This window comes from Euprymna scolopes, chromosome 6 (assembly GCF_053919585.1).
Source record: "Euprymna scolopes isolate OS-2025 chromosome 6, ASM5391958v1, whole genome shotgun sequence".
Classification (NCBI taxonomy): Eukaryota; Metazoa; Mollusca; class Cephalopoda; order Sepiida; family Sepiolidae; genus Euprymna; species Euprymna scolopes.
In genome coordinates, this window is record NC_136487.1 from 108,242,863 (window position 1) to 108,259,122 (window position 16,260).

Consider the following 16,260-nt stretch of genomic DNA (forward strand, 5'->3'; position numbering starts at 1 on the left):
CATGACTCAGTACCATGTTTTATTAAAATGATATATTACATGGACGTTACAATATGCATCAGTACCATGTTTTATTAAAATGATATATTACATTGACATTACTATATGCATCAGTACCATGTTTTATTAAAATGATATATTACATGGACGTTACAATATGCATCAATACCATGTTTTATTAAAATAATATATTACATGGATGTTACAATATGCATCAGTACCATGTTTTATTAAAATGATATATTACCTGGACGTTACAATATGCATCAGTACCATGTTTTATTAAAATGATACATTACATGGACGTTACAACATGCATCAGTACCATGTTTTATTAAAATGATATATTACATGGACGTTACAATATGCATCAGTACCATGTCTTATTAAAATGATATATTATAAGGACGTTACAACATGCATCAGTAATATGTTTTATTAAAATGATATATTACATGGACGTTACAATATGCATCAGTACCATGTTTTGTTAAAATGATATATTACATGGACGTTACAATATGCATCAGTACCACGTTTTATTAAAATGATATATTACATGGACGTTACAATATGCATCAGTACCATGTTTTATTAAAATGATATATTACATGGACGTAACAATATGCATCAGTACCATGTTTTATTAAAATGATATATTACATGGACGTTACAATATGCATCAGTACCATGTTTTATTAAAATGATATATTACATGGACGTAGCAACATGCATCAGTACCATGTTTTATTAAAATGATATATTACATGGACGTAACAATATGCATCAGTACCATGTTTTATTAAAATGATATATTACATGGACGTAACAATATGCATCAGTACCATGTTTTATTAAAATGATATATTACATTGACGTTGCAATATGCATCAGTACCATGTTTTATTAAAATGATATATTATGTGGACGTTACAATATGCATCAGTACCAGGTTTTATTAAAATGATATATTACATGGACGTTACAATATGCATCAGTACCATGTTTTATTAAAATGATATATTACATGGACGTAGCAACATGCATCAGTACCATGTTTTATTAAAATGATATATTATATGGACGTTACAATATGCATCAGTACCATGTTTTATTAAAATGATATATTATATGGACGTTGCAATATGCATCAGTACCATGTTTTATTAAAATGATATATTATATGGACGTTACAATATGCATCAGTACCATGTTTTATTAAAATGATATATTATATGGACGTTGCAATATGCATCAGTACCATGTTTTATTAAAATGATATATTACATGGACGTTACAATACGCATCAGTACCATGTTTTATTAAAATGATATATTACATGGACGTTGCAATATGCATCAGTACCATGTTTTATTAAAATGATATATTATATGGACGTTACAATATGCATCAGTACCAGGTTTTATTAAAATGATATATTACATGGACGTAACAATATGCATCAGTACCATGTTTTATTAAAATGATATATTACATGGACGTTGCAATATGCATCAGTACCATGTTTTATTAAAATGATATATTATATGGACGTTACAATATGCATCAGTACCAGGTTTTATTAAAATGATATATTACATGGACGTTACAATATGCATCAGTACCATGTTTTATTAAAATGATATATTACATGGACGTAGCAACATGCATCAGTACCATGTTTTATTAAAATGATATATTACATGGACGTTACAACATGCATCAGTACCATGTTTTATTAAAATGATATATTACATGGACGTTGCAACATGACTCAGTACCATGTTTTATTAAAATGATATATTACATGGACGTTGCAATATGCATCAGTACCATGTTTTATTAAAATGATATATTACATGGACGTTACAACATGACTCAGTACCATGTTTTATTAAAATGATATATTACATGGACGTTGCAATATGCATCAGTACCATGTTTTATTAAAATGATATATTACATGGACGTAACAATATGCATCAGTACCATGTTTTATTAAAATGATATATTATATGGACGTTGCAATATGCATCAGTACCATGTTTTATTAAAATGATATATTACATGGACGTTACAATATGCATCAGTACCATGTTTTATTAAAATGATATATTACATGGACGTTACAATATGCATCAGTACCATGTTTTATTAAAATGATATATTACATGGACGTTGCAATATGCATCAGTACCATGTTTTATTAAAATGATATATTACATGGACGTTACAATATGCATCAGTACCATGTTTTATTAAAATGATATATTACATGGACGTTACAATATGCATCAGTACCATGTTTTATTAAAATGATATATTACATGGACGTTGCAATATGCATCAGTACCATGTTTTATTAAAATGATATATTACATGGACGTTACAATATGCATCAGTACCATGTTTTATTAAAATGATATATTACATGGACGTTACAATATGCATCAGTACCATGTTTTATTAAAATGATATATTACATGGACGTAACAACATGCATCACTACCATTTTTTATTAAAATGATATATTACATGGACGTTGCAATATGCATCAGTACCATGTTTTATTAAAATGATATATTACATGGACGTTACAACATGACTCAGTACCATGTTTTATTAAAATGATATATTACATGGACGTTGCAATATGCATCAGTACCATGTTTTATTAAAATGATATATTACATGGACGTAACAATATGCATCAGTACCATGTTTTATTAAAATGATATATTACATGGACGTAACAATATGCATCAGTACCATGTTTTATTAAAATGATATATTACATGGACGTTACAATATGCATCAGTACCATGTTTTATTAAAATGATATATTACATGGACGTTACAATATGCATCAGTACCATGTTTTATTAAAATGATATATTACATGGACGTTGCAATATGCATCAGTACCATGTTTTATTAAAATGATATATTACATGGACGTTACAATATGCATCAGTACCATGTTTTATTAAAATGATATATTACATGGACGTTACAATATGCATCAGTACCATGTTTTATTAAAATGATATATTACATGGACGTTACAATATGCATCAGTACCATGTTTTATTAAAATGATATATTACATGGACGTTGCAATATGCATCAGTACCATGTTTTATTAAAATGATATATTACATGGACGTTACAATATGCATCAGTACCATGTTTTATTAAAATGATATATTACATGGACGTTGCAATATGCATCAGTACCATGTTTTATTAAAATGATATATTACATGGACGTTACAATATGCATCAGTACCATGTTTTATTAAAATGATATATTACATGGACGTTACAATATGCATCAGTACCATGTTTTATTAAAATGATATATTACATGGACGTTGCAATATGCATCAGTACCATGTTTTATTAAAATGATATATTACATGGACGTTACAATATGCATCAGTACCATGTTTTATTAAAATGATATATTACATGGACGTTACAATATGCATCAGTACCATGTTTTATTAAAATGATATATTACATGGACGTTGCAATATGCATCAGTACCATGTTTTATTAAAATGATATATTACATGGACGTTACAATATGCATCAGTACCATGTTTTATTAAAATGATATATTACATGGACGTTACAATATGCATCAGTACCATGTTTTATTAAAATGATATATTACATGGACGTTGCAATATGCATCAGTACCATGTTTTATTAAAATGATATATTACATGGACGTTGCAATATGCATCAGTACCATGTTTTATTAAAATGATATATTATATGGACGTTGCAATATGCATCAGTACCATGTTTTATTAAAATGATATATTACATGGACGTTACAATATGCATCAGTACCATGTTTTATTAAAATGATATATTACATGGACGTAACAACATGCATCAGTACCATGTTTTATTAAAATGATATATTATATGGACGTTGCAATATGCATCAGTACCATGTTTTATTAAAATGATATATTATATGGACGTTGCAATATGCATCAGTACCATGTTTTATTAAAATGATATATTACATGGACGTTACAATATGCATCAGTACCATGTTTTATTAAAATGATATATTACATGGACGTTACAATATGCATCAGTACCATGTTTTATTAAAATGATATATTACATGGACGTAACAATATGCATCAGTACCATGTTTTATTAAAATGATATATTACATGGACGTTGCAATATGCATCAGTACCATGTTTTATTAAAATGATATATTATATGGACGTAACAATATGCATCAGTACCATGTTTTATTAAAATGATATATTATATGGACGTTGCAATATGCATCAGTACCATGTTTTATTAAAATGATATATTATATGGACGTTGCAATATGCATCAGTACCATGTTTTATTAAAATGATATATTATATGGACGTTGCAATATGCATCAGTACCATGTTTTATTAAAATGATATATTACATGGACGTTACAATATGCATCAGTACCATGTTTTATTAAAATGATATATTACATGGACGTTGCAATATGCATCAGTACCATGTTTTATTAAAATGATATATTATATGGACGTTGCAATATGCATCAGTACCATGTTTTATTAAAATGATATATTACATGGACGTTACAATATGCATCAGTACCATGTTTTATTAAAATGATATATTACATGGACGTAACAACATGCATCAGTACCATGTTTTATTAAAATGATATATTATATGGACGTTGCAATATGCATCAGTACCATGTTTTATTAAAATGATATATTACATGGACGTTACAACATGCATCAGTACCATGTTTTATTAAAATGATATATTACATGGACGTTGCAATATGCATCAGTACCATGTTTTATTAAAATGATATATTACATGGACGTAACAATATGCATCAGTACCATGTTTTATTAAAATGATATATTATATGGACGTTACAACATGCATCAGTACCATGTTTTATTAAAATGATATATTACATGGACGTTGCAATATGCATCAGTACCATGTTTTATTAAAATGATATATTATATGGACGTAACAATATGCATCAGTACCATGTTTTATTAAAATGATATATTATATGGACGTTGCAATATGCATCAGTACCATGTTTTATTAAAATGATATATTATATGGACGTTGCAATATGCATCAGTACCATGTTTTATTAAAATGATATATTATATGGACGTTGCAATATGCATCAGTACCATGTTTTATTAAAATGATATATTACATGGACGTTACAATATGCATCAGTACCATGTTTTATTAAAATGATATATTACATGGACGTAACAACATGCATCAGTACCATGTTTTATTAAAATGATATATTACATGGACGTTGCAATATGCATCAGTACCATGTTTTATTAAAATGATATATTATATGGACGTTGCAATATGCATCAGTACCATGTTTTATTAAAATGATATATTACATGGACGTTACAATATGCATCAGTACCATGTTTTATTAAAATGATATATTACATGGACGTAACAACATGCATCAGTACCATGTTTTATTAAAATGATATATTACATGGACGTTGCAATATGCATCAGTACCATGTTTTATTAAAATGATATATTATATGGACGTTGCAATATGCATCAGTACCATGTTTTATAAAAATGATATATTACATGGACGTTACAATATGCATCAGTACCATGTTTTATTAAAATGATATATTATATGGACGTTACAACATGCATCAGTACCATGTTTGATTAAAATAATATATTACATGGACGTTGCAATATGCATCAGTACCATGTTTTATTAAAATGATATATTATATGGACGTTGCAATATGCATCAGTACCATGTTTTATTAAAATGATATATTACATGGACGTTACAACATGACTCAGTACCATGTTTTATTAAAATGATATATTACATGGACGTTGCAATATGCATCAGTACCATGTTTTATTAAAATGATATATTATATGGACGTTACAATATGCATCAGTACTATGTTTTATTAAAATGATATATTACATGGACGTTACAACATGACTCAGTACCATGTTTTATTAAAATGATATATTACATGGACGTTGCAATATGCATCAGTACCATGTTTTATTAAAATGATATATTATATGGACGTTACAATATGCATCAGTACTATGTTTTATTAAAATTATATATTACATGGACGTTACAACATGACTCAGTACCATGTTTTATTAAAATGATATATTACATGGACGTTGCAATATGCATCAGTACCATGTTTTATTAAAATGATATATTACATGGACGTTGCAATATGCATCAGTACCATGTTTTATTAAAATGATATATTATATGGATGTTGCAATATGCATCAGTACCATGTTTTATTAAAATGATATATTACATGGACGTTACAATATGCATCAGTACCATGTTTTATTAAAATGATATATTACATGGACGTTACAATATGCATCAGTACCATGTTTTATTAAAATGATATATTATATGGACGTTGCAATATGCATCAGTACCATGTTTTATTAAAATGATATATTACATGGACGTTACAATATGCATCAGTACCATGTTTTATTAAAATGATATATTACATGGACGTAACAACATGCATCAGTACCATGTTTTATTAAAATGATATATTACATGGACGTTACAATATGCATCAGTACCATGTTTTATTAAAATGATATATTATATGGACGTTGCAATATGCATCAGTACCATGTTTTATTAAAATGATATATTATATGGACGTTACAATATGCATCAGTACCATGTTTTATTAAAATGATATATTATATGGACGTTACAATATGCATCAGTACTATGTTTTATTAAAATGATATATTACATGGACGTTGCAATATGCATCAGTACCATGTTTTATTAAAATGATATATTACATGGACGTTGCAATATGCATCAGTACCATGTTTTATTAAAATGATATATTACATGGACGTTGCAATATGCATCAGTACCATGTTTTATTAAAATGATATATTATATGGACGTTGCAATATGCATCAGTACCATGTTTTATTAAAATGATATATTACATGGACGTTACAATATGCATCAGTACCATGTTTTATTAAAATGATATATTACATGGACGTAACAACATGCATCAGTACCATGTTTTATTAAAATGATATATTACATGGACGTTACAATATGCATCAGTACCATGTTTTATTAAAATGATATATTATATGGACGTTGCAATATGCATCAGTACCATGTTTTATTAAAATGATATATTATATGGACGTTACAATATGCATCAGTACCATGTTTTATTAAAATGATATATTACATGGACGTAACAACATGCATCAGTACCATGTTTTATTAAAATGATATATTACATGGACGTTACAATATGCATCAGTACCATGTTTTATTAAAATGATATATTATATGGACGTTGCAATATGCATCAGTACCATGTTTTATTAAAATGATATATTACATGGACGTTGCAATATGCATCAGTACCATGTTTTATTAAAATGATATATTACATGGACGTTGCAATATGCATCAGTACCATGTTTTATTAAAATGATATATTACATGGACGTTGCAATATGCATCAGTACCATGTTTTATTAAAATGATATATTATATGGACGTTGCAATATGCATCAGTACCATGTTTTATTAAAATGATATATTACATGGACGTTGCAATATGCATCAGTACCATGTTTTATTAAAATGATATATTACATGGACGTTACAATATGCATCAGTACCATGTTTTATTAAAATGATATATTATATGGACGTTGCAATATGCATCAGTACCATGTTTTATTAAAATGATATATTACATGGACGTTGCAATATGCATCAGTACCATGTTTTATTAAAATGATATATTACATGGACGTTGCAATATGCATCAGTACCATGTTTTATTAAAATGATATATTATATGGACGTTACAATATGCATCAGTACCATGTTTTATTAAAATGATATATTACATGGACGTAACAATATGCTTCAGTACCATGTTTTATTTAAATGATATATTACATGGACGTTGCAATATGCATCAGTACCATGTTTTATTAAAATGATATATTATATGGACGTTGCAATATGCATCAGTACCATGTTTTATTAAAATGATATATTATATGGACGTTACAATATGCATCAGTACCATGTTTTATTAAAATGATATATTACATGGACGTAACAATATGCATCAGTACCATGTTTTATTTAAATGATATATTATATGGACGTTGCAATATGCATCAGTACCATGTTTTATTTAAATGATATATTACATGGACGTTGCAATATGCATCAGTACCATGTTTTATTAAAATGATATATTACATGGACGTTGCAATATGCATCAGTACCATGTTTTATTAAAATGATATATTACATGGACGTAACAACATGCATCAGTACCATGTTTTATTAAAATGATATATTACATGGACGTTGCAATATGCATCAGTACCATGTTTTATTAAAATGATATATTACATGGACGTTGCAATATGCATCAGTACCATGTTTTATTAAAATGATATATTATATGGACGTTGCAATATGCATCAGTACCATGTTTTATTAAAATGATATATTACATGGACGTTGCAATATGCATCAGTACCATGTTTTATTAAAATGATATATTACATGGACGTTGCAATATGCATCAGTACCATGTTTTATTAAAATGATATATTATATGGACGTTACAATATGCATCAGTACCATGTTTTATTAAAATGATATATTACATGGACGTTGCAATATGCATCAGTACCATGTTTTATTAAAATGATATATTACATGGACGTTACAATATGCATCAGTACCATGTTTTATTAAAATGATATATTACATGGACGTTACAACATGACTCAGTACCATGTTTTATTAAAATGATATATTACATGGACGTTGCAATATGCATCAGTACCATGTTTTATTAAAATGATATATTATATGGACGTTGCAATATGCATCAGTACCATGTTTTATTAAAATGATATATTACATGGACGTTACAATATGCATCAGTACCATGTTTTATTAAAATGATATATTACATGGACGTTACAACATGACTCAGTACCATGTTTTATTAAAATGATATATTACATGGACGTTGCAATATGCATCAGTACCATGTTTTATTAAAATGATATATTATATGGACGTTGCAATATGCATCAGTACCATGTTTTATTAAAATGATATATTACATGGACGTTGCAATATGCATCAGTACCATGTTTTATTAAAATGATATATTATATGGACGTTGCAATATGCATCAGTACCATGTTTTATTAAAATGATATATTACATGGACGTTGCAATATGCATCAGTACCATGTTTTATTAAAATGATATATTATATGGACGTTGCAATATGCATCAGTACCATGTTTTATTAAAATGATATATTATATGGACGTTACAATATGCATCAGTACCATGTTTTATTAAAATGATATATTACATGGACGTTACAACATGACTCAGTACCATGTTTTATTAAAATGATATATTACATGGACGTTGCAATATGCATCAGTACCATGTTTTATTAAAATGATATATTATATGGACGTTACAATATGCATCAGTACCATGTTTTATTAAAATGATATATTACATGGACGTTGCAATATGCATCAGTACCATGTTTTATTAAAATGATATATTACATGGACGTTACAATATGCATCAGTACCATGTTTTATTAAAATGATATATTACATGGACGTTACAACATGACTCAGTACCATGTTTTATTAAAATGATATATTACATGGACGTTGCAATATGCATCAGTACCATGTTTTATTAAAATGATATATTATATGGACGTTGCAATATGCATCAGTACCATGTTTTATTAAAATGATATATTACATGGACGTTACAATATGCATCAGTACCATGTTTTATTAAAATGATATATTACATGGACGTTACAACATGACTCAGTACCATGTTTTATTAAAATGATATATTACATGGACGTTGCAATATGCATCAGTACCATGTTTTATTAAAATGATATATTATATGGACGTTGCAATATGCATCAGTACCATGTTTTATTAAAATGATATATTACATGGACGTTACAACATGACTCAGTACCATGTTTTATTAAAATGATATATTACATGGACGTTGCAATATGCATCAGTACCATGTTTTATTAAAATGATATATTATATGGACGTTGCAATATGCATCAGTACCATGTTTTATTAAAATGATATATTACATGGACGTTGCAATATGCATCAGTACCATGTTTTATTAAAATGATATATTACATGGACGTAACAACATGCATCAGTACCATGTTTTATTAAAATGATATATTACATGGACGTTACAACATGACTCAGTACCATGTTTTATTAAAATAATATATTACATGGACGTTGCAATATGCATCAGTACCATGTTTTATTAAAATGATATATTACATGGACGTTACAACATGACTCAGTACCATGTTTTATTAAAATGATATATTACATGGACGTTACAATATGCATCAGTACCATGTTTTATTAAAATGATATATTACATGGACGTAACAACATGCATCAGTACTATGTTTTATTAAAATGATATATTACATGGACGTTACAATATGCATCAGTACCATGTTTTATTAAAATGATATATTACATGGACGTAACAATATGCATCAGTACCATGTTTTATTAAAATGATATATTACATGGACGTAACAACATGCATCAGTACCATGTTTTATTAAAATGATACATTACATGGACGTTACAACATGCATCAGTACCATGTTTTATTAAAATGATATATTACATGGACGTTACAATATGCATCATTACAATGTTTTATTTAAATGATATATTACATGGACGTTACAATATGCATCAGTACCATGTTTTATTAAAATGATATATTACATGGACGTTACAATATGCATCAGTACCACGTTTTATTAAAATGATATATTACATGGACGTTACAGCATGCATCAGTACCATGTTTTATTAAAATAATATATTACATTGACGTTACAATATGCATCAGTACCATGTTTTATTAAAATGATATAATACATGGACGTTACAATATGCATCAGCACCATGTTTTATTTAAATGATATATTACATGGACGTTACAATATGCATCAGTACCATGTTTGATTAAAATTATATATTACATGGACGTTACAATATGCATCAGTACCATGTTTTATTAAAATGATATATTACATGGACGTTACAACATGCATCAGTACCATGTTTGATTAAAATGATATATTACATGGATGTTACAATATGCATCAGTACCATGTTTTATTAAAATGATATATTACATGGACGTTACAATATGCATCAGTACCATGTTTTATTAAAATGATATATTACATGGATGTTACAATATACATCAGTACCATGTTTGATTAAAATGATATATTACATGGATGTTACAATATGCATCAGTACCATGTTTTATTAAAATGATACATTACATGGACGTTACAACATGCATCAGTACCATGTTTTATTAAAATGATATATTACATGGACGTTACAATATGCATCAGTACCATGTTTTATTAAAATGATATATTACATGGACGTTACAACATGCATCAGTACCATGTTTTGTTAAAATGATATATTACATGGATGTTACAATATGCATCAGTACCATGTTTTATTAAAATGATATATTACATGGACGTTACAACATGCATCAGTACCATGTTTTATTAAAATGATATATTACATGGATGTTACAATATGCATCAGTACCATGTTTTATTAAAATGATATATTACATGGACGTAACAACATGCATCAGTACCATGTTTTATTAAAATGATATATTACATGGACGTTACAATATGCATCAGTACCATGTCTTATTAAAATGATATAATATAAGGACGTTACAACATGCATCAGTAATATGTTTTATTAAAATGATATATTACATGGACGTTACAATATGCATCAGTACCATGTTTTGTTAAAATGATATATTACATGGACGTTACAATATGCATCAGTACGACGTTTTATAAAAATGATATATTACATGGACGTTACAATATGCATCAGTACCATGTTTTATTAAAATGATATATTACATGGACGTTACAATATGCATCAGTACCATGTTTTATTAAAATGATATATTACATGGACGTTACAATATGCATCAGTACCATGTTTTATTAAAATGATATATTACATTGACATTACTATATGCATCAGTACCATGTTTTATTAAAATGATATATTACATGGACGGTACAATATGCATCAATACCATGTTTTATTAAAATAATATATTACATGGATGTTACAATATGCATCAGTACCATGTTTTATTAAAATGATATATTACATGGACGTAACAACATGCATCAGTACCATGTTTGATTAAAATGATATATTACATGGACGTTACAATATGCATCAGTACCATGTTTTATTAAAATAATATATTACATGGACGTTACAATATGCATCAGTACCATGTTTTATTAAAATGATATATTACATGGACGTTACAACATGCATCAGTACCATGTTTTATTAAAATGATATATTACATGGACATTACAACATGACTCAGTACCATGTTTTATTAAAATGATATATTACATGGACGTTACAATATGCATCAGTACCATGTTTTATTAAAATGATATATTACATGGACGTTACAATATGCATCAGTACCATGTTTTATTAAAATGATATATTACATTGACATTACTATATGCATCAGTACCATGTTTTATTAAAATGATATATTACATGGACGTTACAATATGCATCAATACCATGTTTTATTAAAATAATATATTACATGGATGTTACAATATGCATCAGTACCATGTTTTATTAAAATGATATATTTCCTGGACGTTACAATATGCATCAGTACCATGTTTTATTAAAATGATACATTACATGGACGTTACAACATGCATCAGTACCATGTTTTATTAAAATGATATATTACATGGACGTTACAATATGCATCATTACAATGTTTTATTTAAATGATATATTACATGGACGTTACAATATGCATCAGTACCATGTTTTATTAAAATGATATATTACATGGACGTTACAATATGCATCAGTACCACGTTTTATTAAAATAATATATTACATGCCCGTTACAATATGCATCAGTACCAGGTTTTATTACAATTATATATTACATGGACGTTACAATATGCATCAGTACCATGTTTTATAAAAATGATATATTACATGGACGTTACAATATGCATCAGTACCATGTTTTGTTAAAATGATATATTACATGGACGTTACAATATGCATCAGTAACATGTTTAATTAATATGATATATTACATGGACGTTACAACATGCATCAGTACTATGTTTTATTAAAATGATATATTACATGGACGTTACAGCATGCATCAGTACCATGTTTTATTAAAATAATATATTACATGGACGTTACAATATGCATCAGTACCATGTTTTATTAAAATGATATAATACATGGACGTTACAATATGCATCAGCACCATGTTTTATTTAAATTATATATTACATGGACGTTACAATATGCATCAGTACCATGTTTGATTAAAATGATATATTACATGGACGTTACAATATGCATCAGTACCATGTTTTATTAAAATGATATATTACATGGACGTTACAACATGCATCAGTACCATGTTTGATTAAAATGATATATTACATGGATGTTACAATATGCATCAGTACCATGTTTTATTAAAATTATATATTATATGGACGTTACAATATGCATCAGTACCATGTTTTATTAAAATGATATATTACATGGATGTTACAATATACATCAGTACCATGTTTGATTAAAATGATATATTACATGGATGTTACAATATGCATCAGTACCATGTTTTTTTAAAATGATATATTACATGGACGTTACAACATGCCTCAGTACCATGTTTTATTAAAATGATATATTATATGGACGTTACAATATACATCAGTACCATCAGGACCATGTTTTATTAAAATGATATATTACATGGACGTTACAATATGCATCAGTACCATCAGGACCATGTTTGATTAAAATGATATATTACATGGACGTTACAATATACATCAGTACCATCAGGACCATGTTTTATTAAAATGATAAAAATGAAAAGTTCTCTATTCAATTGATTGATGAAAAAGTTTTACGTTTAAAATAAAATAAAGTATTTTGATTTAAAACTATCCGATAAAGTAATTCCTGTTTTAGTGCGTTAAAAATTACAGACTCAGTCTCTCGCTCTGTCTGTCTGTCTGTCTGTCTGTCTGTCTCCCCCCCCTCTCTCTCTCTCTCTCTCTCTCTCTCTCCAGCCTTGATGGCTTTTTATTCCTTTCATATTCCTTTCATCATTCGCTATACAGGTTCGAGCCTGCCTGCCTACTACTTTTTTTTTTCTTTTTCTTTTCAACATCTCTCACTGATATTTTTTATTTTTTTTATTTTTTTAATAGCTGGGGCTTGCTCAATATCCATATAGGAGTTGGGGTGTTTTTGGCAGCAGCAAGAAGAAGAAGAAGAAGAAGAAGAAGAAGAAGAAGAAGAAGAAGAAGAAGAAGAAGAAGAACAACAACAACAACAACAACCGTACTTTACTTTTTTGTGAGGGGCACACTTCCACCCGGCAACGCCGGTTCGTGGGTACTGCTAGTATATAAATATAAGTACATAGGTTTAATAAAGTATGTTAAGAAACACATTAGCAAGTGTTAAACGCACATTTATTTTTCGGAAAGGAAACCCAAATACAGATGAAAGTCCTTAATCCGTGGAGTTTCAAAAAAATACTTTCCTTCTCGTCAGAATGTAAAATGCATTAAAAAGTTTGCCTATTAAGTATTTTAAGAAACTAAGTATGAAAAGCATCATATTAGCGTGAAAATGAAATGTATAAGAATGAAGCAGATGGAGTGGGTAAAAAGGAAAAATGGTTTTATGTGGTTGTTGAGTCCCAAATCCCGTGAATCCAAGAAAGTGGTAGAATAAAATATCCATGTTTATAGTAGTCCGAGTGCATGTTGTTGGAGTTTATAAATGGTCCAAAAAAATAAATATCTGTGTGAATAGGCACAGATGAAAAATTCCTCTCAGTGAGATTAATAAAAAAGAAAGCGATTTGAAGTATAAGTAGAGAAAGTTGTGGATTGAGTTCATTCAATGGAAAATATTAGGCCAACGTCAAGGCAGGTTAACGTTGTGGAGTAAGGGAGGATGATGATCTGGTTGTCATGATAACCTATCGTTGTAAAATTAGTAATTATCGTAGTAGGGAGAGGTCAGTAAATACAGTTTGGTGAGAATATGGAGAGAGTTAACGAGGATTAAGTAAAAGTAGTTTGAATGGGTTTTTGGAAAATCATTTGGGGGCTGTAAGCGAGAAAGCATTTCTCAAAGATTGGAGGGTTTTATTGAGAGTTTTAGTGGATTTGGGGGATTGAGGAAAGAATACACATATATATCTATATATATCTATAAAAGTGAAATTGTCTGTGTGTGTCTGTGTGTGTCTGTGTGTGTACATTTCCCTACTAAACTACTCTGTCAATTTTCAGTCTACAGACTAGAGATTTGACATAAGGGGGTATTGAGATTCGGGGAAATCTTTTTAATCAAGTGTCGGCCAGAAATTTGGCTGTCAAGGGCTCAAAGTTCAACGATTTGACCTTTTAAAACTCTACCAAACTCCTCCGCCAATTTTGGGTCTAAACCCTTTAAAAAGATTGGATATAAGTTACTTGGACATGGATCAAACCTTTTAATTTGATTTGAGCCCAAAACAATAAATGTTAAGGAGTCAAAATTGGGGTCAAATTTTTTTTTAAATTTGATCCCTCAACCAATTTTTGGTCTAAACATTTGAAATGTTACATAAAGTGTACTCAGAAATAGGGCAAGCTTTTTAATCGGTTTTTGGCTGAAAATTTGGCTGCCAAGGGGTCAAAGTTCAAAAGTTTTGACCTTTTGTAGTCTCTAGCAAACTATTCAGCCAATTTTGGATCTAAACATTTGAAATTTTACATAAATGTAAATGTCTGAACATGCAGCAAGTTTTGAGGCTAAAATTTGGCTGCCAAGAGGTTATAGTGACAAACTTGACATTTGCAAACTCCTCTCAATTTTGGGTCTAAATACTTGGAATTTTAGATGTAAGTTACCTGGACA

General features: G+C 28.4%; 1 long non-coding RNA gene across 3 annotated transcripts in view; it reads left to right on the forward strand.

Annotated features, from left to right (window-relative positions):
- LOC145277847 (uncharacterized) overlaps positions 1 to 14,800 on the forward strand; it is a 315,647-nt gene extending 300,847 nt beyond the window's left edge. For all 3 annotated transcript variants that reach the window (XR_013868226.1, XR_013868225.1, XR_013868224.1), the window contains exon 2: positions 14,553 to 14,800. This is a non-coding gene — a long non-coding RNA (uncharacterized LOC145277847). The remainder of the gene's footprint in view (positions 1 to 14,552) is intronic.
- Positions 14,801 to 16,260: the final 1,460 nt, after the last annotated feature.